This window comes from Oncorhynchus gorbuscha, linkage group LG06 (assembly GCF_021184085.1).
Source record: "Oncorhynchus gorbuscha isolate QuinsamMale2020 ecotype Even-year linkage group LG06, OgorEven_v1.0, whole genome shotgun sequence".
In the NCBI taxonomy this organism is placed as follows: Eukaryota; Metazoa; Chordata; class Actinopteri; order Salmoniformes; family Salmonidae; genus Oncorhynchus; species Oncorhynchus gorbuscha.
The window spans coordinates 12,762,238-12,789,686 of NC_060178.1; the positions used below are offsets into that span (position 1 = coordinate 12,762,238).

The 27,449-nt window shown below is 45.8% G+C and overlaps 1 pseudogene; it reads right to left on the reverse strand.

Moving 5' to 3' along the window:
- LOC124037392 overlaps positions 1-27,449 on the reverse strand; it is a 202,799-nt pseudogene that overhangs the window by 98,898 nt on the left and 76,452 nt on the right.

Below are 27,449 nucleotides of genomic sequence, written 5' to 3' on the forward strand. Positions count from 1 at the left end.
TGTGGACACAAGCTGATCATTCTCTAGGAGCGTAGCAGGTTTCAAACGCCCCTTAACCCCACCCTCCTACCCCCCCAGACTTTCCCAGGCGTGTGTAGAATGTGAAGGGGGCAGTGGCCCCCACCCTGGACAGCTCCTATGATCTCCTCCTAAAGTGTTAGGCTCAGCATGAAACACCGGACACATGGAAAGAGAAGGCTGTCAGGCCAGGCAGGGCCTCCATCGATTCCTCCCTCAGCCAGTGACACAGGGAGAGGACCGTCAGGTATGGTAGCATCCCAAATGGGACCCTAATCCCTACATAGTGTACTACTTTTGACAAGTCTTGGTCAATGGTTGTGCACTATGTCGGGAATAGGGTGCAATTTGGCACACAGCCAAGTGACAGGGGCACACTTGACAGGGGCACACTTGGAAACACAGCACCCTCTCCCAACAGATTCCCTCCATCAGATCCCTGTACAGAGCTGCTGCTGTCCTTGTTCCTGTCAGTTTCTGTTCCTGTAGGAGCTGATGTGGAGTGACAGCTGAGAGCTCACTTCCTGGTTTTAAGGAAGGAAAAAAGCCCTCTGGTCCAATACACACAGTGATGTGTGAAGAGGCTGCAGTTACACTATTTATCTTTATAGAGTTAGTATCCTATGTAGTGCACTACTTTCCACCAGAGCCCTATGTGGTGCACTACTTTCCACCAGAACCCTATGGACCATTGTCAAAAGTAGAGCACTCAATAGCGAACAGGGTTCAATTTGGGACACAACACAGGCAAATACACACAATGCTCTAGATAGGAATATGTCTCAGAGGACAAATCAAACTGAATCAAAGAAAATTATCTTAGAAAAGGTTGTACTGCTGTCTAGATGGATAGAGGACCGAGTATTAGCGATAAAGGCTGAACCGAAATGAAAGCACTGCCCAGGGGATGGCAGTGCCACTCACCTAAGATGGTGACATGCTCACATATCCCCATCAAATTCAACAGCAAAATGGAATATTACACTGATGTCATCCAACATCATTGCTTGTAAACAACCAGTGCCAGTTCCAGGTCCTAAAGGCGTTATACAATAGAGAATAGCACTGGGTTTTTGCCTGCTCCCAACCTCCCAACCTGCTCCCAACCTCCCAACCTGCTCCCAACCTCAAATTCTTATTTACAATGACGACCTACACCGGCCAAACCTCGGACGACGCTGGGACGCCCTATGCGATTCCCAATCACGTCCGGTTGTGATACAGCCAAGAATCAAACCAGGGTATTTGTAGTGACGCCTCAAGCACTGAGATGCCTTAGACCACTTTGCCACTCGGGAGTCAACCAAATCAGTCATGAAAAAGCCCATTGACAAATGGCTATTGGGAATGATATTATAGATAGGGTCTTCAGGTTCACCAGCTGTCCCAGCCACCGACCAACAGACAGAACCAGCTGTCCCAGCCACCGACCAACAGACAGAACCAGCTGTCCCAGCCACCGACCAACAGACAGAACCAGCTGTCCCAGCCACCGACTAACAGACAGAACCAGCTGTCCCAGCCACCGACTAACAGACAGAACCAGCTGTCCCAGCCACCGACTAACAAACAGAACCAGCTGTCCCAGCCACCGACTAACAGACAGAACCAGCTGTCCCAGCCACCGACTAACAAACAGAAACATATCAATGCTCATTTATTTCATAATCTGATATTTGATGCACCACTGTGGTTGAACCACTGTGATAAATCTGTCTGATTGCTCTGACTGACACCAAGTATGAATGGAATATTATTGGTTTGATTGGAAGCCATTTTCCAGTCAGAGGGTCAGAAATAGCCAGCGATATTGAGTTTTGTGGTGTCGTTTAAGAGCGTGGTAACAAAAGGCCTGGTTTGAGGCCTGGTTTGAGGACTGAGGAACATTAATGCAGTTTAATTTGGGGGTAGTTCCTGGTAGTTTCTTGGGGTAGATGTTTAGGGTATTCTCTGGTATTTGGAGTTTGTTTCTGGTAGTTTGGTATTTTGGAGTTGTTTGGGGGTATAGGTGTAAGAATTATTATGAATAAATGAATAAACAATATCCCCATTTCAAATAGAACTGTAACTAAGTAAACTTATACTCTGTTTTATTATATCTGATTAACAATATGAGTTCATAACGTGGGATTGTGTGACACGGACAAGAAGTATTTAAAGTTAATGAACACCATTCCAACTAGGAAGAAACGAATGGGTTGTGGATTAAGTAAACAGATAAGGTAGTTAACCTATGGTTGAACCAACGAAACTGAGCTCTGGGGTGTTTTAGATAAGGAAGTGAGTGCATTCCTAGGTTTTCTGTTAATTAGAACTGTCAGCTAAGTGGTGATTGATAATGTTGAGGAGTCAAAAGTTAATTCAATTATGTTGTGTGACCTGGGAGTGTGTTAGTAAGTTAGAATGAAATTTTAACCTCACTTTGTCCTGGTCGAGAGGAGGGGATTCTGTTAAGCAATGAAATGACGTCATGTTATTGTATATAAACTGTTGCTCGTGGTAACGTGGCAGCGCGGTCCGAGAATAAATTCTTACCTATTATTGAAATGGCTGGTCTCAGTCTATTTTATGCAAACAAGAAACTTACAAATTCTCATACAATAGATTGAGGGTTTTCAATTAATGAATACACACTGGCATGATTCAATTACAGTAACAATAGGACCCCATAAATGTTAGCTCTCTATCTAGCTAGTTTTGAGAATGCTGTGGAAGTACCTGGATAAAGACACAGGTGGAACGGACAACCACAGAAAACCCTAACAAGGAGAGGGTAGATCTCAGCAGTATGTCAGTGAGTTATTTAGAGGGTAGAACTCAGCAGTAATGTCAGTGGGTTATTTAGAGGGTAGATCTCAGCAGTAATGTCAGTGGGTTATTTAGAGGGTAGAGTTCAGCAGTAATGCCAGTGGGTTATTTAGAGGGTAGAGTTCAGCAGTAATGCCAGTGGGTTATTTAGAGGGTAGAGTTCAGCAGTAATGTCAGTGAGTTATTTAGAGGGTAGAACTCAGCAGTAATGTCAGTGGGTTATTTAGAGGGTAGATCTCAGCAGTAATGTCAGTGGGTTATTTAGAGGGTAGATCTCAGCAGTAATGCCAGTGGGTTATTTAGAGAGTAGAGCTCAGCAGTAATGTCAGTGGGTTATTTAGAGGGTAGAACTCAGCAGTAATGCCAGTGGGTTATTTAGAGGGTAGATCTCAGCAGTAATGTCAGTGAGTTATTTAGAGGGTAGAACTCAGCAGTAATGTCAGTGGGTTATTTAGAGGGTAGAGCTCAGCAGTAATGTCAGTGGGTTATTTGGAGGGTAGAACTCAGCAGTAATGCCAGTGGGTTATTTAGAGGGTAGATCTCAGCAGTAATGTCAGTGAGTTATTTAGAGGGTAGAACTCAGCAGTAATGCCAGTGGGTTATTTAGAGGGTAGATCTCAGCAGTAATGCCAGTGGGTTATTTAGAGGGTAGAACTCAGCAGTAATGCCAGTGGGTTATTTAGAGGGTAGAGTTCAGCAGTAATGCCAGTGGGTTATTTAGAGGGTAGAGCTCAGCAGTAATGCCAGTGGGTTATTTAGAGGGTAGAGCTCAGCAGTAATGCCAGTGGGTTATTTAGAGGGTAGATCTCAGCAGTAATGCCAGTGGGTTATTTAGAGGGTAGATCTCAGCAGTAATGCCAGTGGGTTATTTAGAGGGTAGATCTCAGCAGTAATGCCAGTGGGTTATTTAGAGGGTAGAGCTCAGCAGTAATGTCAGTGGGTTATTTAGAGGGTAGAGCTCAGCAGTAATGCCAGTGGGTTATTTAGAGGGTAGAGCTCAGCAGTAATGTCAGTGGGTTATTTAGAGGATAGAGCTCAGCAGTAATGTCAGTGGGTTATTTCGATCAACCTGTATGGAGTTTTTTAAGAGAAAGCAGACATTTCTTCTCAGAGGGCTGTTATGGGAAGATATTTACCTAAAATGTGTTGTCTTTTTTTGTCATTTAGCAGACTTACAAGAGCAATTGGGGCAATTAAGTGCCTTGTTCAAGGGCACATCGACAGAGCCTTATCGGCTCAGGAGTTCGAACAAGTAACCTGTCAGTTACTGGCCCAATGCTCTAACCACTAGGCTACTTGCTGACATAGAACGTCTGATGGGGTATGTGAGGACACTCCAGTCTGGATTAGTACAGCATTTAATCTACATTTGCTTTATCTGCTCCCATTTCAGACTCAATTTAAGTTTCCAATGGGTGTGAAACGTGTGTGTGTGTGTGTGTGTGTGTGTGTACTACACAAGCGTGTGTGTGTGTGGACTGTAAAAGCAGGCTGGGCTTAAGCAGGGCGATTGAAGTGCTGTGTTCTGTCAGAGGCTCCGTACGCAGGTGCTGTGTTCCGTCAGAGGATCCGTACGCAGGTGCTGTGTTCCGTCAGAGACTCCGTACGCAGGTGCTGTGTTCCGTCAGAGGATCCGTACGCAGGTGCTGTGTTCCGTCAGAGGATCCGTACGCAGGTGCTGTGTTCCGTCAGAGACTCCGTATGCAGGTGCTGTGTTCCGTCAGAGGATCCGTACGCAGGTGCTGTGTTCCGTCAGAGACTCCGTATGCAGGTGCTGTGTTCCGTCAGAGGATCCGTACGCAGGTGCTGTGTTCCGTCAGAGGATCCGTACGCAGGTGCTGTGTTCCGTCAGAGACTCCGTATGCAGGTGCTGTGTTCTGTCAGAGGATCCGTACGCAGGTGCTGTGTTCCGTCAGAGACTCCGTATGCAGGTGCTGTGTTCCTCCAGAGACTCCGTCAGAGGATGCAGGTGCTGTGTTCTGTCAGAGGATCCGTATGCAGGTGCTGTGTTCTGTCAGAGGATCTGTAATGAGGCCTGTCAGGACACCGTCAGCAGCTAAGGGCTGTTATTGATGCGCACACACAAACCTGTTAATGCACTGCCTCTCTGATCTCAACAGCAAACACACAACATTTCTATCAACAAAACCAGCCAGCGTTTGTACCACAAAGACATTGTCTGCTTCACTGTCAGGAGCGTCAGCAAAACCAAACAGACTGTTCCTATAATAGGCCTACGCCTGTCAGTCAAACTTGGCTAAAAACTATTTTCTCCTCACCCAGTACTGCCTGCATCTCCCTATCAGAAAGCAGACCACTATCACAGTGTGAGAGGCTGGAAGGTCATATGTGCTCTAGTGCATGTCTGTGTCCCTAATCGCACCCTATTCCCTATACAGTGCACTACTTTTGACTCTATGGGCCCTTGTCAAAAGCAGTCCACTACATAGGGAATGGGGTATCATTTGGGACATAGAACATGCTGCAGACTGCTCTCTGCTTCAAAAACCTACTGGTGCCATGTGACCCTCCATCTGACTCGTCCATAAGCAGTCGCCGGGTTACACAAACATACCAGGTTACACAAACACACCGGGTTACACACCGGGTTACACAAACATACCAGGTTACACAAACACACCGGGTTACACAAACACACCGGGTTACACACCGGGTTACACAAACACACCGGGTTACACACCGGGTTACACAAACACACCGGGTTACACACCGGGTTACACACACACACCGGGTTACGCAAACACACCGGGTTACGCAAACACACCGGGTTACGCAAACACACCGGGTTACGGTTACACACCGGGTTACACATACACACCGGGTTACACAAACACACCGGGTTACACAAACACACCGGGTTACACAAACACACCGGGTTACACACCGGGTTACACAAACACACCGGGTTACGCAAACACACCGGGTTACGCAAACACACCGGGTTACGGTTACACACCGGGTTACGCATACACACCGGGTTACACAAACACACCGGGTTACACAAACACACCGGGTTACACACCGGGTTACACAAACACACCGGGTTACACAAACACACCAGGTTACACATACACACCGGGTTACACAAACACACCGGGTTACACACCGGGTTACACAAACACACCGGGTTACACAAACACACCAGGTTACGCAAACACACCGGGTTACGCAAACACACCGGGTTACGCAAACACACCGGGTTACGCAAACACACTATTCACCATGACAGCAGTCACACGGCCAAACAAAGACTCTTTCTACAAAGAGAAAGTGAGAGAGATAGAGACGGACGTCTGTCCATCTGTCCCCCCCACCCAAACAAACACACACTAAAGTCCCCCCCCAATTTGAGAAGATTGACTAGACAACAGTGTGTAAATGCCTCTGATAAGATTGACTAGACAACAGTGTGTAAAAATCTCTTGATAAAGGCTTGATCTCTGTGCATTCTCACTGTTTTCTCATGATAAAACCACACAAAAAAGAACAAAGGCCCCTATTGACAAAGCTTCTCAGAGTAGGAATGCTGATTTAGGATCAGGTGCATCCCTGTCCATATAAACTCTGAATATGGGCCCAGAATAAATTAAATCGCTGTCCATTTAGCTGTTGACACCACTTGTTTTATGGCACCTGTTTAACTAACGTTATTGGTGTATCTCCTATGCATTTCTCACCTCAGACATTGAGACGCACCCTTCCAAGTCACTGATATATCAAAGGCTGAATACGTTGGCTTTGAACAGCGCCACTCTCTGGTTGTGTCCCAAACTGCACCTTATTCCCTATATGGACCCTGGTTATGGACCCTGGACCCTGGTTAAAATGAGTGCACTAAATAGGGAATCGGGGGCGATTTGGGAAGCAACCTCCCCTCTCTCTGACGTCTCACCCTATCCTAAGTAGAGGCATTTGTCTCCATATCTGCTGACACGAGAACGCTGACAGGTTTGCGAGAGCCCCGCCCTGCGAAAGATGGATTGCTTTGAAACCTCTATTTGATGAGTGGGTGTGTGTTCAGTCAAAGTTCAGGTCAATTTAAAAGGTGTCCAGATGAAATTTGTTTGAAATGCAAGGCAGAGGACAGACGAACATGGAGGACAAACGGAGGGAGGGAAGACAGACGGATGGAGGACGGACAGACAGACAGACAGAGGGAGGACAGAGGGGGTGTGTGTGTGTGTGTGTGTGTGTGTGTGTGTGTGTGTGTGTGTGTGTGTGTGTGTGTGTGTGTGTGTGTGTGTGTGTGTGTGTGTGTGTGTGTGTGTGTGTGTGTGTGTGTGTGTGTGTGTGTGTGTCTGTCCATGCATCTGTATGTGTGTACATGTATAAGTATGTGTGTACGTATGTGTGTACATGTATAAGTATATGTGTGTATGTATGTGTGTACGTTTGTGGGTATGTGTGCGGTGGCATAGACAGACATTTTAAGTAGCCCTTTGTAGGGTATGTAGGTCGTCCATCATACAGCTAATAATTAGCCTTCCATCCCACACGCTGGCTTTTGTTAAATGGTTTATTTCAACTTCATTTATTTCAGTTGCGCTCAGTAAAGCCTCTCCCTCTCAATCTAAATGACAACTCTAAATCTCGATCTCTTTAAGTCTCAATCTAATCCCAGCTAAAGCTAGTATGCGCACCGGACTTGTACCATCATAACAGATTAATGGTTAGCTTTTGTAGCTGCACTGCACAACACTCTGTACATAATACTGCATAAGACCAGACTGTATATAATATCCAAGACTCTCGCTCATTCTTTCCCTCGATTGATATAATTTAGTGTGAACGCCATCAAAACAAAGGTTTTTAAATAGTTAAATAAAAAAGGTTAAAGCTGCAATATGTAACTTTTGGGAAACCTGACCAAATGAACAGAAATGTAAGATATAGATCTGTCATTCTCATTGAAAGCAAGTCTAAGGAGCGGTTGGTCTGTTCTACTGTGTGTGTGTTACTTCAATGCTTCCCGTTCTGAAAATACTATATTTCTGGTTATTTAAAATATATTTTACAGCGGTCTAGATGGTACAATGATTCTCTAAACTGTACTTGCTTGTTTTGTCAAAAACTGAAATAGGCAAACTATTCGAATTTTAGCAACCAGGAAATGGCAGAGCGATTTCTGCACAGTGCATCTTTTAAGGGTTCAATCAAGCTGGCCTATTTTACCTGCTTCCACATGGTTACAGTTCTGTCTTTCACCCTGCTGCTCTGTAGTGGTGGTGGTGTGTCCCTGTCATAGGGAGGGATACTACCTGACCCGTACCTCACGCTCTCATGTCCTCTCTCCAGGCAATTGGCTTCCTAGTAGGACTGCACTGCAGCCTGGGATTTCATTCACAGTACAGTGAGAGGCAGTGACACAATGTAGCTTGGCTACAGATGACCACTGAGGACGACCACTGTCTTAAGTCCCCCGACACGCACGCACACACGCACGTGGAATGCCATAAAAGGAATCAGATCTATTGGGTAAACTAAAGTCTACAGATGCTTATGTGAACGGGGATGTCAGAGAAAGCTATGGCAATGGCCCAGAGAAAGTAGGCTCATTTATCAGTGTGGGCTGGCTGTGTGTAGAATCCTATTGGTGTGTCTGGCGGCACAAATCACTTTAATGAAGGTTATTAACCACACAGGATGACCACGGGACATTAAACTGATACACAGGCGCCATTAAAAACACCCATTTGACCATTGCCTCTCCTGTATCAGAGCGTAACAAGTCCCTTCTATTTTTTGGATGTTTGTTTTGCAGAAAACTCAAAGTCCTCTCAGTTCTTGGAGAGGCACTCTGTGTTCAACTCAAATAAATCAAATGTAATTTTGTTACATGCGCCAAATACAACAGGTGTAGACTTTACCGTGAAATGCTTACTTACGAACCCTTTCCCAACAATACAGAGTAAAAAATAAAAAATAAATAAAAAGGTAATAACGAAAAAAAGAATTAAGGAAATAGTAACACAAAATAACGAGGCGATATACAAGGTGTACCAGTACTGAGTCAATGTACTGAGGTAACAGGTAGTTGAGGTAACATGTACATGTAGGTAGGGAGTAAAAGTGACTAGGCAATCAGGATAGATAATAAATAAGAGTAGCAGCAGTGTGAAAGTGTGTCTATTTCTGTCTGTGTGTGTGTGGGGGGGGGTAGAGTCTAGGTAGTGTGTGAGTGTGTGGGTAGAGTCTAGGTAGTGGGTGAGTGTGTGGGTAGAGTCTAGGTAGTGGGTGAGTGTGTGGGTAGAGTCTAGGTTGTGGGTGAGTGTGTGGGTAGAGTCTAGGTAGTGGGTGAGTGTGTGGGTAGAGTCTAAGGTAGTGGGTGAGTGTGTGGGTAGAGTCTAGGTTGTGGGTGAGTGTGTGGGTAGTCTAAGTAGTGGGTGAGTGTGTGGGCAGAGTCTAGGTAGTGGGTGAGTGTGTGGGTAGAGTCTAGGTTGTGGGTGAGTGTGTGGGTAGAGTCTAGGTAGTGGGTGAGTGTGTGGGTAGAGTCTAAGGTAGTGGGTGAGTGTGTGGGTAGAGTCTAGGTTGTGGGTGAGTGTGTGGGTAGAGGTCTGGGTGAGTGTGTGCAGAGTAGGTAGTGGGTGAGTGGGTAGAGTCTAGGTAGTGGGTGAGTGTGTGGGTAGAGTCTAGGTAGTGGGTGAGTGTGTGGGTAGAGTCTAGGTAGTGGGTGAGTGTGTGGGTAGAGTCTAGGTAGTGGGTGAGTGTGTGGGTAGAGTCTAGGTAGTGGGTGAGTAGAGTCTAGGTAGTGGGTGAGTGTGTGGGTAGAGTCTAGGTAGTGGGTGAGTGTGTGGGTAGAGTCTAGGTAGTGGGTGAGTGTGTGGGTAGTGTCTAGGTAGTGGGTGAGTGTGTGGGTAGAGTCTAGGTGGTGGGTGAGTGTGTGGGTAGAGTCTAGGTAGTGGGTGAGTGTGTGTTTAGAGTCTAGGTAGTGGGTGAGTGTGTGGGTAGAGTCTAGGTAGTGGGTGAGTGTGTGGGTAGAGTCTAGGTAGTGGGTGAGTGTGTGGGTAGAGTCTAGGTAGTGGGTGAGTGTGTGGGTAGAGTCTAGGTGGTAGGTGAGTGTGTGGGTAGAGTCTAGGTGGTAGGTGAGTGTGTGGGTAGAGTCTAGGTAGTAGGTGAGTGTGTGGGTAGAGTCTAGGTAGTAGGTGAGTGTGTGGGTAGAGTCTCGGTAGAGTGCATAGAGCCAGTACAAAAATGTCAGTGCAACAAAAAAAAGGTGTCAATGCAAATGATGTTGAAGGGCGGCCACGCACTGTCGGGCAGCAGGTAGCCTAGCAGTTAAGAGTGTTGAGCCAGTAAGCGAAAGTCACTGGTTCAAATCCCAGAGCCGACTAGGTGAGAAATCTGTTCACGTGTCCTTGAGCAATGCACTTAACCCTAATTGCTCATGTAAGTCACTGGAAAATGACTAAAATGTTTTAAAAAAAATATATATATTTGAACAGGGAGTACAGGGGGGGACTAAGCATGCACCCCTGTGGGATCCCTGTGTTGAGGGTCAGCGTGGCAGATGTGTTGTTTGCCGACCCTCACCACCTTGGAGAGGAAGGAAGTGTGGCGGTGGTCTTGGCAGTTGCTTCAAAAAGCCTTTGTTACAGAGAACAGGAAAAGTTACAGCAGTGTGCTCTTTTCATACGAATCAACAGAGCAATCTTCAACACAACTTAGTTTGTCGTCTTCTGCTCTGCCCCCACACACACACTCACAATACAAATGTGTGCGCAAGGAACACAGACACAGTATGCCTTCATTCCCTCCCCCTTCTCTCTCCCATCTCCATTGTCCTTTCTCCTTTTGATAACTTCAGACAAGTGTGGGATTGCTTTCAGCCTAGGGCATGACATCACACCCTAACCCTAAACCTGCAGCACGATGTAAAGAGGTGGGGTTTGATATTTTGGCACACAGGGAAATTTTTGTTTGGCCAGATCGTAACCAGTGCCAGCTCCCCCCCTCTCTCTCCAGTGTCACCCTGAACATCAAGGGCACCTCCAGCATGAGAGGGGTAAGGGGACATGGATGGCACTCAAAGCTGCTTACAGTCTGGTCATCGACGCCATGCCAGTAATAACAGGCATAGTCTTGGGCAGAGCCGTGCACAGACCTTTCAGGAGGCTGGTGCTCAACGCGGTAAAAGGGCACCTCCCCGTTTGGAAATACGTCTATTCATTCCTCTGTCGTGGAAATGTTCACTTTTTCGAGCATAGGCCTTGTATTTATTTCTGCAACAACACTCACTCATCGCCCGTCTAGCATCACTACTCCGGACGGTTCTGACTTAGAATATGTGGACAACTACAAATACCTGGATGTCTGGTTAGACTGTAAACTCTCCTTCCAGACTCACATTAAGCATCTCCAATCCAAAATTAAATCTAGAATCGGCTTCCTATTTCGCAACAAAGCATCCTTCATTCATGCTGCCAAACATACCCTCGTAAAACTGACTATGCTACCGATCCTTGACTTCGGGGGTGTCATTTAAAAAATAGCCTCCAACACTCTACTCAACAAATTGGATGCAGTATATCACAGTGCCATCCGTTTTGTCACCAAAGCCCCATACACTACCCACCACTGCTACCTGTATGCTCTCGTTGGCTGGTCCTCACTTGATATTCGTCGCCAAAACCACTGGCTCCAGGTCATCTACAGTTGAAATTGGAAGTTTACATGCACTTCGGTTTAGAGGTCAACCGATTAATCGGAATGGCCAATCAATCGGAAATTGGTATCTTTGGACACCGATTTGGCACCCAATTTTTTTTTTTTAACATCTTTATTTAACTAGGTCAGTTGAGAACACATTCTTATTTTCAATGTCGCCCTAGGAACGGTGGGTTAACTACTTTGTTCAGGGGCAGAACGACAGATTTTTACATTGTCAGCTCGGGGATTCAATCTTGCTATCTTACAGTTAACTAGTCCAACGCTCTAACCACCTGCCTTCCATTGCACTACACGAGGAGCCTGCCGGTTACGCGAATGCAGTAAGAAGCCAAGGTATGTTGCTAATTAGCATTAAACTTATCTTATAAAAAACAATCAATCAATCATAATCACTAGTTAAATACACATGATTGATGATATTACTAGTTTATCTAGCGTGTCCTGTGTTGCATATAATCGATGCGGTGTGCATTCACAAAAAGGACTGTCGTTGTTCCAATGTGTAACTAACCATAAACATCAATTTCTTGAAATCAATACACAAGTATATGTTTTTAAACCTGCATATTTAGTTAATATTGCCTGCTGACATGAATTTATTTTAACTAGGAATATTGTGTCACTGCTCTTGCAACAAGAGTCAAGGTATATGCAGCAGTTTGGGCCGCCTGGCTCGTTGCGAACTGTGTGAAGACTATTTCTTCCTAACACAGAGCCAACTTCGCCAAACGGGGGATGATTTAACAAAAGCACATTTGCGAAAAAAGCACAATCGTTGCACGACTGTATCTAACCATAAACATCAATGCCTTTCATAAAATCAATACACAGAATTAGATATTTTTAAACCTGCATATGTTGCTAAAAGAAATCCAGGTTAGCAATATTTGCCAGGTGAAATTGTGTCACTTCTCTTGCGTTCATTGCACGCAGAGTCAGGGTATATGTAACAGTTTGGGCTGCCTGGCTCGTTGCGAACTAATTTGCCAGAATGTTACGTAATCATGACATAACATTGAAGGTTGTGCAATGTAACAGGAATATTTAGACTTATGGATGCCACCCGTTAGATAAAATACGTAACGGTTCCGTATTTCACTGAAAGAATAAACGTTTTGTTTTCGAGATGATAGTTTCCAGATTCCACCATATTAATGACCCAAGGCACGTATTTCTGTGTGTTATTATGTTATAATTAAGTCTATGATTTGATAGAGCAGTCTGACTGAGCGATGGTAGGCAGGCTCGTAAGCATTCATTCAAAGAGCACTTTCGTGCGTTTTGTTTATGACTTCAAGCCTATCAACTCCCGAGATTATGCTGGTGTAACCGATGTGAAACGGCTAGCTAGTTAGCGGGGTGCGCGCTAATAGTGTTTCAAAACATCACTCACTCTGAGACTTGGAGTAGTTGTTCCCCTTGCTCTGCATGGGTAATGCTGCTTCGAGGGTGGCTGTTGTCGATGTGTTCCTGGTTCGAGCCCAGGTAGGGGCGAGGAGAGGGACAGAAGCTATAGTGTTACACTGGCAATACTAAAGTGCCTATAAGAACATCCAATAGTCAGAGGTATATGAAATACAAATCGTATAGAGAGAAATAGTCCTATAATTCCTATAATAATCACAACCTAAAACTTCTTACCTGGGAAAATTGAAGACTCGTGTTAAAAGGAACCACCAGCTTTCATATGTTCTCATGTTCTGAGCAAGGAACTGAAACGTTGGCTTTCTTACATGGCACATATTGCACTTTTACTTTCTTCTCCAACACTGTTTTTGCATTATTATACCAAATTGAACATGTTTCATTATTTATTTGAGGCTAAATTGATTTTTATTGATGTATTATATTAAGTTAAAATAAGTGTTCATTCAGTATTGTTGTAATTGTCATTATTACAAATAAATAAATAAAATTGTTAAGATCCCCCCCCCAAAAAAATGAATCGGTATTTTTTGGACCTCCAATCATCGGTATCGGCGTTGAAAAATCATAATCGGATGACCTCTACTTAGGTTGCAGTCATTAAAACTTGTTTTTCAACCACTCCAGAAATGTCTTGTTAAGTGGGTTAGAACATCTACTTTGTGTGTGACACAATTAATTTTTCCAACAATTGTTAACAGACAGATTATTTCACTTATACTTTACTGTATCACAATTCCAGTGGGTCAGAAGTTTACATACATGAAGTTGACTGTGCATTTAAACAACTTGGAAAATTCCAGATAATTGCCAAGGCTTTAGAAGCTTCTGATTGACATTGTTTGGGTCAATTGGAGGTGTACCTGTGGATGTATTTCAAAGCCTACCTTCAAACTCAGTACCTCTTTGGGAGTCATGAGAAAATCAAAAGAAATCAGCCCCCAAAAATTGTAGACCTCCACAAGTCTGGTTCATCCTTGGGAGAAATTTCTAAACGCCTGAAGGTACCACGTGCATCTGTACAAACAATAGTACGCAAGTATAAACACCATGGGACCACGCTTCCGCCATACCACTCAGGAAGAAGACACGTTCTGTCTCCTAGAGATGAACGTACTTTGGTGAGAAAAGTTCAAATCAATCCCAGAACAACAGCAAAAGGACCTTGTGAAGATGCTGGAGGAAACGGGTACAGAAGTATCTATATCCACAGTAAAACAAGTCCTATATCGACATAACCTGAAAGGCCGCTCAGCAAGGAAGAAGCCACTGCTCCAAAACCGCCATAAAAAAGCCAGACTACGGTTTGCAACTGCACATGGGGACTAAGATTGTACTTTTTGGAGAAATGTCTTCTGGTCTGATGAAACAAAAATAGAACTGTTTGGCCATAATGACCATCGTTATGTTTGAAGGAAAAAGGGGGAGGCTTGCAAGCCGAAGAATACCATCCCAACCGTGAAGCACGGGGGTGGCAGAATCATGTTGTGGGGGTGCTTTGCTGCAGGAGCGACTGGTGCACTTCACAAAATAGATGGCATCAGGGGGATGAAAAATTATGTGGATATATTGAAGCAACATCTCAAGGCATCAGTCAGGAAGGTAAAGCTTGGTAGCAAATGGGTCTTCCAAATGGACAATGATCCCAAGCATACTTCTAAAGTTGTGGCAAAATGGCTTAAGGACAACAAAGTCAAGGTATTGGAGTGGCCATCACAAAGCCCTGACCTCAATCCTATGGAACCTTTGTGGGTAGAACTGAAAAGGTGTGTGCGAGCAAGAAGGCCTACAAACCTGACCCAGTTACACCAGCTCTGTCAGGAGGAATGGGCCAAAAATCCCCCAACTTTTGTGGGAAGGCTACCCGAAACATTTGACCCAAGTTAAACCATTTAAAGGCAATGCTACCAAATAGTAACTGAGTGTATGTAAACTTCTGACCCACTGGGAATGGCATGAAAGAAATAAAAGGAGAGAATGGTTCATTCTCTCTACTATTATTCTGACATTTCACATTCTTAAAATAAAGTGGTGATCCTAACTGACCTAAGACAGGGAATTTTTATTAAAACTTTCAAAGATAATTCATAAAAATCCAAATAACTTCACAGATCTGCATTGTAAAAGGTTTAAATTAAACACTGTTTTCCATGCTTGTTCAATGAACCATAAACAATTAATGAACATGCACCTGTGGAACGGTCGTTAAGACACTAACAGCTTACAGACTGTAGGCAATTAAGGTCAGTTATGAAAACTTAGGATACTAAAAGAGGCCTTTCTACTGACTCTGGGAAAACACAAAAAGAAAGATGCCCAGGGTCCCTACTCATCTGCGTGAACGTGCCTTAGGCATGCTGCAAGGAGGCATGAGGACTGCAGATGTGGCCAGGGCAATAAATTGCAATGTCCGTACCTTGAGACGCCTAAGACAGCGCCACAGGAAGACAGGGCCAACAGCTGATCGTCCTCGCAGTGACAGACCACATGTAACAACACCTGCACAGGATTGGTACATCCGAACACCTGTGGACAGGTTCATGAAGGCAACAACAACTACCAGGGTTGCACCAGGAACGCACAGTCCTTCCATCAGTGCTCAGACGGTCCGCAATAGGCTGGACTGAGGGCTCACCAGACATCACCGGCAACAATGTTGCTGCGACATGGCCAAGATAAAGCAAAGCAGTGAGACAGACAACAGCACAGTTACACATGGAGCAAACAATAAACAAGCCAATGACAGTAGAAACAAGTCTATATACAGTGTGTGCAAAAGGCATGAGGAGGTAGGTCAGGCCATAGGAGCGAATGATTTTTAGCAGATTAACACTGGAGTGATAAATGAGCAGATGATGATGTGCAAGAAGAGAAACTGGTGTGCAAAAGAGCAGAAAAGTACATTAAAACAGTATGGGGATGAAGTAGGTAGATTGGGTGGGCTATTTACAGATGGACTAAGTACAGCTGCAGCGATCGGTTAGCTGCTCAGATGACTGATGTTTAAAGTTGGTGAGGGAAATAAAAGTCTCCAATTTAAGCGATTTTTTTTTTGCAATTCACTCCATTCACTGGCGGCAGAGAACGTAAAGGAAAGGGGGCCAAATGAGGTGTTGGCTTTGGGGATGATCAGTGAGATATATCTGCTGGAACGTGTGCTACGGGTGGTGTTGTTATCATGAACTGAGATAAGGCGGAGCTTTACCTAGCATAGACTTATAGATGACCTGGAGCCAGTGGGTCTGGCAATAAATATGTAGCGAGGGCCAGCCGACTAGAGCATACAGGTCGCAGTGGTGGGTGGTATATGGGGCTTTGGTAACAAAACTGATGGCAATGTGATAGACTGCATCCAGTTTTCTGAGTAGAGTATTGGAAGCTATTTTGTAGATGACATCGCCAAAGTCGAGGATTGGTAGGATAGTCAGTTTTACTAGGGTATGTTTGGCGGCGTGAGTGAAGGAGGCTTTGTTGCAAAATAGAAAGCTGACTAGATTTGATTTTGGTTTGGAGATGTTTAATATGAGTCTGGGAAGAGAGTTTATAGTCTAACCAGACACCTAGGTATTTATAGTTGTCCACATATTCTAGGTCGGAACCGTCCAGGGTGGTGATGCTAGTCGGGCGGGCGGGTGCGGGCAGTGAACGGTTGAAAAGCATGCATTTGTTTTTACTAGCGTTTTAAGAGCAGTTGGAGGCCATGGAGGGAGTGTTGTGTGGCATTGAAGCTCGTTTGGAGGTTAGTTAGCACAGTGTCCAAGGAAGGGCCAGAAGTATACAGAATGTTGTTGTCTGCGTAGAGGTGGATCAGGGAATCGCCCGCGGAAAGAGTGGCATCATTGATGTATACAGCGAGAAGAGTCGGCCCGAGGATTAAACCCTGTGGTACCCCCATAGAGACTGCCAGAGGTCCGGACAACATGCCCTCCGATTTGACACACTGAACTCTGTCTGCAAAGTAGTTGGTGAACCAGGCGAGGCAGTCATTAGAAAAACCAAGGCTATTGAGTCTGCCCATAAGAATACGGTGATTGACAGTCAAAGGGCAGTAGCCAACATTGGGTGTTAAATTTAAAATTACATCATAATTTAATCTGCAGTTATTCTTCTGCAATTTAGTGTTACTAATAAAATGAAATATTATTAGTATCTTTTGATTACAATTATGTCTCACCATTTAACTAAATGCAATCTATTCGCTTCCAAAATGTAAGTAGGTACACTACATTACCAAAAGTATTGGTAAGAGCGCTAAGAACATTGGCGTGATCCTGGACAACACCCTGTCGTTCTCAACTAACATCAAGGCGGTGGCCCGTTCCTGTAGGTTCATGCTCTACAACATCCGCAGTGTACGACCCTGCCTCACACAGGAAGCGGCGCAGGTCCTAATCCAGGCACTTGTCATCTCCCGTCTGGATTACTGCAACTCGCTGTTGGCTGGGCTCCCTGCCTGTGCCATTAAAGCCCTACAACTCATCCAGAACGCCGCAGCCCGTCTGGTGTTCAACCTTCCCAAGTTCTCTCACGTCACCCCGCTCCTCCGCTCTCTCCACTGACTTCCAGTTGAAGGCATCCTGCTACAAGACCATGGTGCTTGCCTACGGAGCTGTGAGGGGAACGGCACCTCAGTACCTCCAGGCTCTGATCAGGCCCTACACCCAAACAAGGGCACTGCGTTCATCCACCTCTGGCCTGCTCGCCTCCCTACCACTGAGGAAGTACAGTTCCCGCTCAGCCCAGTCAAAACTGTTCGCTGCTCTGGCCCCCAATGGTGGAACAAACTCCCCTCACGACGCCAGGACAGCGGAGTCAATCACCACCTACCGGAGACACCTGAAACCCCACCTCTTTAAGGAATACCTAGGATAGGATAAAGTAATCCTTCTCACCCCCCTTAAAAGATTTAGATGCACTATTGTAAAGTGACTGTTCCACTGGATGTCATAAGGTGAATGCACCAATTTGTAAGTCGCTCTGGATAAGAGCGTCTGCTAAATGACTTAAATGTAATGTAAATGTAATGTCGCCTATGGCACAAACCCACCGTCGCTGGACCAGACAGGACTAGCAAAAAGTGCTCTTCACTGACGAGTCGCGGTATTGTCTCACCAGGGGTGATGGTCAGATGTGTGTTTATCGTCGAAGGAAGGAGCATTACACTGAGGCCTGTCGATTTGGAGGTGGAGGGTCCGTCATGGTCTGGGGCATTGTGTCACATCATCATCGGACTGAGCTTGTTGTCATTGCAGGCAATCTCAATGCTGTCAATTACAGGGAAGACATCCTCCTCCGTCAGGTGGTACCCTTCCTGCAGGCTCATCCTGACATGACCCTCCAGCATGACAATGCCACCAGCCATACTGCTCGTTCTGTGCTTGATTTCCTGCAAGAGAGGAATGTCAGTCTTCTGCCATGGCCAGTCGAAGAGCCCGGACCTCAATCCCATTGAGCACATCTGGAACCTGTTGGATTAGAGGGCGAGGGCTAGGGCCATTCTCCCCAGAAATGTCCGGGAACATGCAGGTGCCTTGGTGGAAGAGTGGGGTAACATCTCACAGCAAGAACGGGCAAATCTGGTGCAGTCCATGGGGACGAGATGCACTGCAGTACATAATGCAGCTGGTGGCCACACCAGATACTGACTGTTACTTTTGATTTTGACCTCCCCTTTGTTCAGGTACACAATATTCAATTTCTGTTCGTCACATGTCTGTGGAACTTGTTGAGAAATGCAACTGCTGTCCACACCAGATACTATTACTTTTGATTTTGTGCCCCCTTCTTTCAGGGACACATTATTCCATTTCTGTTAGTCACATGTCTGTGGAACTTGATAAGTTTATGTCTCAGTTGTTGAATCTGGTTACGTTCATACAAATATTTACACATGTTAAGTTTGTTGAAGATAAACACAGTTAACAGTGAGTTTAGTTTGCTTGCTCCATTCCTTTTACCAATTGTGATTCATCTCGATATGTCTTTCTGCCTCTCTTTTCTGTGCGTGTCAGGCAAACAGACCCAACATTGATGATGTAGGCTAAATGAAGAAAACATTTTTTGGGGGGAAATTATACCACCACCCAAAAGGGCACTTTGGAGACTGTAAGGGCAAAGATGCATATGCTTTGTACAGGTAGAGCCCCATCTGTGCACATGCCTGGTCGCAGACATGGGCATCACTGACACACCCGGCGTAGTGTGCCCACTGGCTATGCTGCAACAACCTGGTGCAACATTCTGTTGATGGCAGAACATGCCGGCACTGAGGCGGCCATTTTGCATTTAGAGGTTACTCCCATTGTCCAGCTGCTGTCATATGTCTGGCAACTGTCTGTTGATGCCACCAAAACAAACAAGAGATCTGAAGTCCAGGTGTCTTGTGACCCCAAAATGTTCTGGGTTACACACAGACTAACAGACCATATAAGTAGCCAGTCTGCAGGTCTCATGGCAGGTTGTCAATCAGTATCCACCTTCGTGAAATAGATGACGCAAGAGATCCCAGACTAACATTAGAAGTATGAAGCTAACTGAAGCCAGCCATCTTTAACCACAAATATGTCTAACTGGCTCTGTGACCCCTCAGGTGTCTCGTCTCCAAAACATTGTGGACTCAGACGAAAGAAGCGGGAAGAAAGAAACTTTGCAAACCGTTTAGAGTAGAGCAGACTGTGCACATGCTCTGGATGGAGACGCTTTAAGGACCTACAGCCCCTGGTCTGTCTCCAGGTTGCAAACCGTTTAGATTAGAGCAGACTGTGCACATGCTCTGGATGGAGACGTTTCAAGGACCTACAGCCCCTGGTCTGTCTCCAGGTTGCAAACCGTTTAGATTAGAGCAGACTGTGCACATGCTCTGGATGGAGACGCTTTAAGGACCTACTGCCCCTGGTCTGTCTCCAGGTTGCAAACCGTTTAGATTAGAGCAGACTGTGCACATGCTCTGGATGGAGACGCTTTAAGGACCTACAGCCCCTGGTCTGTCTCCAGGTTGCAAACCGTTTAGATTAGAGCAGACTGTGCACATGCTCTGGATGGAGACGCTTAAGGACCTACTGCCCCTGGTCTGTCTCCAGGTTGCAAACCGTTTAGATTAGAGCAGACTGTGCACATGCTCTGGATGGAGACGCTGTAAGGACCTACAGCCCCTGGTCTGTCTCCAGGTTGCAAACCGTTTAGATTAGAGCAGACTGTGCACATGCTCTGGATGGAGACGTTTTAAGGACCTACAGCCCCTGGTCTGTCTCCAGGTTGCAAACCGTTTAGATTAGAGCAGACTGTGCACATGCTCTGGATGGAGACGTTTTAAGGACCTACTGCCCCTGGTCTGTCTCCAGGTTGCAAACCGTTTAGATTAGAGCAGACTGTGCACATGCTCTGGATGGAGACGCTTTAAGGACCTACAGCCCCTGGTCTGTCTCCAGGTTGCAAACCGTTTAGAGTAGAGCAGACTGTGCACACGCTCTGGATGGAGACGTTTTAAGGACCTACTGCCCCTGGTCTGTCTCCAGGTTGCAAACCGTTTAGATTAGAGCAGACTGTGCACATGCTCTGGATGGAGACGTTTCAAGGACCTACAGCCCCTGGTCTGTCTCCAGGTTGCAAACCGTTTAGATTAGAGCAGACTGTGCACATGCTCTGGATGGAGACGTTTCAAGGACCTACAGCCCCTGGTCTGTCTCCAGGTTGCAAACCGTTTAGATTAGAGCAGACTGTGCACATGCTCTGGATGGAGACGCTTTAAGGACCTACAGCCCCTGGTCTGTCTCCAGGTTGCAAACCGTTTAGATTAGAGCAGACTGTGCACATGCTCTGGATGGAGACGCTTTAAGGACCTACAGCCCCTGGTCTGTCTCCAGGTTGCAAACCGTTTAGATTAGAGCAGACTGTGCACATGCTCTGGATGGAGACGTTTAAGGACCTACAGCCCCTGGTCTGTCTCCAGGTTGCAAACCGTTTAGATTAGAGCAGACTGTGCACATGCTCTGGATGGAGACGCTTTAAGGACCTACAGCCCCTGGTCTGTCTCCAGGTTGCAAACCGTTTAGATTAGAGCAGACTGTGCACATGCTCTGGATGGAGACGTTTCAAGGACCTACAGCCCCTGGTCTGTCTCCAGGTTGCAAACCGTTTAGATTAGAGCAGACTGTGCACATGCTCTGGATGGAGACGCTTTAAGGACCTACAGCCCCTGGTCTGTCTCCAGGTTGCAAACCGTTTAGAGTAGAGCAGACTGTGCACATGCTCTGGATGGAGACGCTTTAAGGACCTACAGCCCCTGGTCTGTCTCCAGGTTGCAAACCGTTTAGAGTAGAGCAGACTGTGCACATGCTCTGGATGGAGACGCTTTAAGGACCTACAGCCCCTGGTCTGTCTCCAGGTTGCAAACCGTTTAGATTAGAGCAGACTGTGCACATGCTCTGGATGGAGACGCTTTAAGGACCTACAGCCCCTGGTCTGTCTCCAGGTTGCAAACCGTTTAGAGTAGAGCAGACTGTGCACATGCTCTGGATGGAGACGCTTTAAGGACCTACAGCCCCTGGTCTGTCTCCAGGTTGCAAACCGTTTAGAGTAGAGCAGACTGTGCACATGCTCTGGATGGAGACGCTTTAAGGACCTACAGCCCCTGGTCTGTCTCCAGGTTGCAAACCGTTTAGAGTAGAGCAGACTGTGCACATGCTCTGGATGGAGACGCTTTAAGGACCTACAGCCCCTGGTCTGTCTCCAGGTTGCAAACCGTTTAGATTAGAGCAGACTGTGCACATGCTCTGGATGGAGACGCTTTAAGGACCTACAGCCCCTGGTCTGTCTCCAGGTTGCAAACCGTTTAGAGTAGAGCAGACTGTGCACATGCTCTGGATGGAGACGCTTTAAGGACCTACAGCCCCTGGTCTGTCTCCAGGTTGCAAACCGTTTAGATTAGAGCAGACTGTGCACATGCTCTGGATGGAGACGCTTTAAGGACCTACAGCCCCTGGTCTGTCTCCAGGTTGCAAACCGTTTAGAGTAGAGCAGACTGTGCACACGCTCTGGATGGAGACGTTTCAAGGACCTACAGCCCCTGGTCTGGCTCCAGGCGCAAACCGTTTAGAGTAGAGCAGACTGTGCACACACTCTGGATGGAGACGTTTCAAGGACCTACAGCCCCTGGTCTTTCTCCAGGCTTGTCAGCAGCTCCACAGAATTAGACAAGCATAATCTCCTCCAATGAACAGGTTGGTCTGACCCTCGGCATCGTCTCAGAACACATGCACATTTCAAATGCATCAATGGGACATGTTGACACCACACATAAAGGTACTGTATCCCGTAGAAAAGGACTATAATGGACTTCTTTATGTGTCGGAGTCTGACATAGGTTGAAACAGGTGGTTTTAAGGCCCCAGTGCGAACATTAGAGGCGTGCTAAAATTGAATGATTTATAGTTTACACTATATCACTACTCCCTTCTAGTTGTCCTTTCAATGAAGCCTTATTTTAACGCTTGTCAGGTTTACTTTCACACACTGTTGTTAGACATGGTCAAGGTCACTTTGAGCTGAGTGTCAAGGTGGGTCAAGTTAAAACAACAGTTTTGACAGTCATGGTGTGTTGATCTTGTTCACTCAATTGTGTTCACTTAACAAGAGAATTTCCCTTTGCCAAATGTTGGCAAGGTCTCCAAGTCAACCTTATGTGCTTGAACATGAGATTTTTTCATGGGATGAAACTAACTAAAACCCTCAGTGAAGCGAACATAAAATCTATCAATCAACCAAGTTCACTTCAACACAGGCAAGTTCACTTCAACACAGGCAAGTTCACTTCAACACAGGCAAGTTCACTTCAACACAGGCAAGTTCACTTCAACACAGGCAAGTTCACTTCAACACTGGCAAGTTCACTTCAACACTGGCAAGTTCACTTCAACACTGGCAAGTTCACTTCAACACTGGCAAGTTCACTTCAACACTGGCAAGTTCACTTCAACACAGGCAAGTTCACTGGCAAGTTCACTTCAAAACTGGCAAGTTCACTTCAACACAGGCAAGTTCACTTCAACACAGGCAAGTTCACTTCAACACTGGCAAGTTCACTTCAACACTGGCAAGTTCACTTCAACACTGGCAAGTTCACTTCAACACTGGCAAGTTCACTTCAACAGGACTTTTCCCAAAACTTCCGTTAGAAGGCCTCCCGAGTGGCGCAGTGGTCTAAGGCACTGCATCACAGTGCTAGCTGTGCCACTAGAGATCCTGGTTTGAGTCCAGGCTCTGTCACAGCCGGCCACGACGTCGTCTGGGTTAGGGGAGGGTTTGGTTGGCAGGGATGTCCTTGTCCCATCGCGCACTAGCGAAAAACTAGAGAGCTGGTTGTTTGACCCTTGTCAACGCACCAATCAGTGCTGCCGTCAGCCTCTGTGCCCGATTAGCTTTCATTAAACCCACTCGGGGATAAAGGCCCGGGAACAGATTGCCTATTAAACATATATCATCGTCGAGCTAATTAAAATATTTACATTGGCATAAACACTGATGGCAGAGAGACAGTGTTGTGGTGTTGTGTGATTAGGATAAGTGTGGTGTGCGCCGAGCTGTATTTACATTCATTACAGAAGGGCCTAAGCCGACTCCAAAACCCGGTCTACTACAAATGGCAAGTCATGCATTCACTGCAAATGAGCCTTTTTCCTCCCCCAACTGAAAGACTAGTGATGCAGAGAGGATTAGGGAAAGCTATGAGGAGTACAGTGAGTATGTGCGAGAGGATGAAGGTTTACATCAGGGCTGCCCAACCCTCTTCCTGGAGATCTACTGTCCTGTGGGTTTTTCAGTCCAACCCTCTTCCTGGAGATCTACTGTCTTGTGGGTTTTCAGTCCAACCCTCTTCCTGGAGTTCTACTGTCTTGTGGGTTTTCAGTCCAACCCTCTTCCTGGAGATCTACTGTCTTGTGGGTTTTCAGTCCAACCCTCTTCCTGGAGATCTACTGTCTTGTGGGTTTTCAGTCCAACCCTCTTCCTGGAGATCTACTGTCCCGTGGGTTTTCAGTCCAACCCTCTTCCTGGAGATCTACTGTCCTGTGGGTTTTCAGTCCAACCCTCTTCCTGGAGATCTACTGTCCTGTGGGTTTTCAGTCCAACCCTCTTCCTGGAGATCTACTGTCCTGTGGGTTTTCAGTCCAACCCTCTTCCTGGAGATCTACTGTCCTGTGGGTTTTCAGTCCAACCCTCTTCCTGGAGATCTACTGTCCTATGGGTTTTCAATCCAACCCTTATTTAACACACCTGATTCTACTAATTAGCTGCTCAAGACCTTAACTAGCTGAATCAGATGTGCTAAATTAGCGTTGGACTGAAAACCTACAGGACAGTAGATCTCCAGGAAGAGGGTTGTGCAGCCCTGGTTTACATGAATGACTAATCTGTTAATCTTCCTCCTGCATAGCTTGATTCAGTTCTTCTACGTCTTTTCATAGATTCATGGTCCAGGGAAGTGACAGGGAAGAGAAAGGGATAGAAAGAGTGTGAGGGGAAGATGGAGAGAGGAGGTAGAGGGAGAGTAAGAAAAATAAATAAAAGAGTTGGACTGCATGGAAGATGGGAGAGAGGGAAAAATAGAATTAGAGAGACTAAGAAACTGAAAAACAAAATAAATGGATTGTGGATTATCCTTAGAATCTCTGGTACTGTAGAGGCCATTGTTTCTCTTGTACGGTAACGAGGTGTATTATCAGGAAGGGGTCAACAGCCAAAGATCAGAGGTCAGGTGGACTGAAAAGGGCCATCATGGCTGTATCTGAAGCAACACGAGGCCCTCCAGCCTCAAAACAGTCATGTATCTAACCACACCAGGCCCTTCTGTTGACACGGAAAGACACTTCACTTCAGTCCTCCACTGCTATACCGGACTGACACAACAACATACTGACATTGCAAATAACTGCCACCTACAATGGGTCCTCAGCAGTAGAGGAATTCATTGCTTCTGATTGGTCTGATCTACGAGTGTGAAAACAATGTTTGTGACTGAAAAGAACCCCCTAGTGAATGCAAGGCATGGAGTTGAATAGATGACTAGTTTATTTCTATGTGGATTTTATTGAGTGGCATTTCAGAGAGAGATCGAGATCATTTGACTGGTCTCAATGTCATGACGTGGCCCTCTTTGGGTATAGCGTGCCTTCCCCCTCTCTCTCTCGCCTTCTCCCAGGCTGCTGTTATCTCTCTCTCTCTCCATTCAGGTCGTAAATTCCTGGAGGAGACTCTCTTCCTCATGGCCAGACAGTAGAGAGAGAGAGAAGGCTTCACAGGAGAACAAAGGAACCTCTTCTCCAGCATAGAACTTGAGAACTGAACAATGTACATGTTTTAGAGAAGGTGTACACGGTCGAGGAAGAATCCAGCTACGACCGCTCCATTTCGTTTAATGTTTTTGAAACGCATGAGAGACAAAACAGCCACATTACCATAACTCTGTTCTACAAGAGTCTCAGTTATGAGGCTTTCATCTAATTGTTGTATAAAATGAATGAGTAAAGATGACACTATTTGTGGAATTATGTAATGTAATTTTAAACTGTTTAGTGAAAGGGAACCCAATTCCCTTTAAAGTTCATTAAGTCATTGGCCCGCCCCATGAGCACAGACATTGATCTGGCGTCATGGGACAGCCTAATTTCTGCTCTTTCGAATGTAACCCCCACCTGGAGAATCATCTCCAGACCAGCTTACCTCAATTACGAGAGGGCTAAGGTTTGAGATGAGACCAGTACCTCATCACAGAGGGAGTTCAGGTTTGATTAGATGGCTGAATTCTTAACCATACCACGTGGTTAAACTCGGAGACTATCGATACCGACAGAATAAGAACAAATCTTTGATACGAATTACTAGTCTGCAGCTAGGAATTCTGTACCATTGAACGCGAAGACCAACAACCGCCGAAACACCTATCCTACAAGAACATTTCTGAAATGGGACTCTGAAGTATCCATTTCAAATCAAATCAAAATGTATTTGTCACATACACATGGTTAGCAGATGTTAATGCGAGTGTAGCGAAATGCTTGTGCTTCTAGTTCCGACAATGCAGTAATAACCAACAAGTAATCTAACTAACAATTCCAAAACTACTGTCTTATACACAGTGTAAGGGGATAAGGAACATGAATGAGTGATGGTACAGAGCAGCATACAGTAGATGGTATCGAGTACAGTATATACATATGAGATGAGTGTGTAGACAAAGTAAACAAAGTGGCATAGTTAAAGTGGCTAGTGATACATGTGTTACATAAGGATGCAGTCGATGATGTAGAGTACAGTATATACATATGCATATGAGATGAATAATGTAGGGTAAGTAACATTATATAAGGTAGCATTGTTTAAAGTGGCTAGTGATATATTTACATCATTTCCCATCAATTCCCATTATTAAAATGGCTGGAGTTGGGTCAGTGTCAATGACAGTGTGTTGGCAACAGCCACTCAATGTTAGTGGTGGCTGTTTAACAGTCTGATGGCCTTGAGATAGAAGCTGTTTTTCAGTCTCTCGGTCCCAGCTTTGATGCACCTGTACTGACCTCGCCTTCTGGATGATAGCGGGGTGAACAGGCAGTGGTTCGGGTGGTTGATGTCCTTGATGATCTTTATGGCCTTCCTGTAACAACGGGTGGTGTAGGTATCCTGGAGGGCAGGTAGTTTGCCCCCGGTGATGCGTTGTGCAGTCCTCACTACCCTCTGGAGAGCCTTACGGTTGAGGGCGGAGCAGTTGCCGTACCAGGCGGTGATACAGCCCGCCAGGATGCTCTCGATTGTGCATCTGTAGAAGTTTGTGAGTGCTTTTGGTGACAAGCCAAATTTCTTCAGCCTCCTGAGGTTGAATAGGCGCTGCTGCGCCTTCTTCACGACGCTGTCAGTGTGAGTGGACCAATTCAGTTTGTCTGTGATGTGTATGCCGAGGAACTTAAAACTAGCTACCCTCTCCACTACTGTTCCATCGATGTGGATAGGGGGGTGTTCCCTCTGCTGTTTCCTGAAGTCCACAATCATCTCCTTAGTTTTGTTGACGTTGAGTGTGAGGTTATTTTCCTGACACCACACTCCGAGGGCCCTCACCTCCTTCTAACCACGAGAGACGATCAGACGAACTCTCCAACAGAAAGACGGATGATTCCAACAGAGATCACGACGACACACTGAGTGTAAATATATATTGAGTGCAGATATGCCCGAATGAGTGAGCGTTCATGCGCAAAGGATTCACATTTTAATGAATATAATTATCAAGTGTGTAGTGACTCATTTGCGTAATTCCAGCCTCTCTGTTGACCCCCACTTCCCTTTTGTCCACCAAGCCGTTATACCAGTTTATCCCACTGGGGAAACTCCGTTATCATTTCATTGTAACTATACCTACTGTTTGTTTATGCCTTTCTGTGATTTTTTAGTTAGCTCAGTTGGTAGAGCATGGCGCTTGTAACGCCAGGGTAGTGGGTTCGATCCCCGGGACCACCCATACGTAG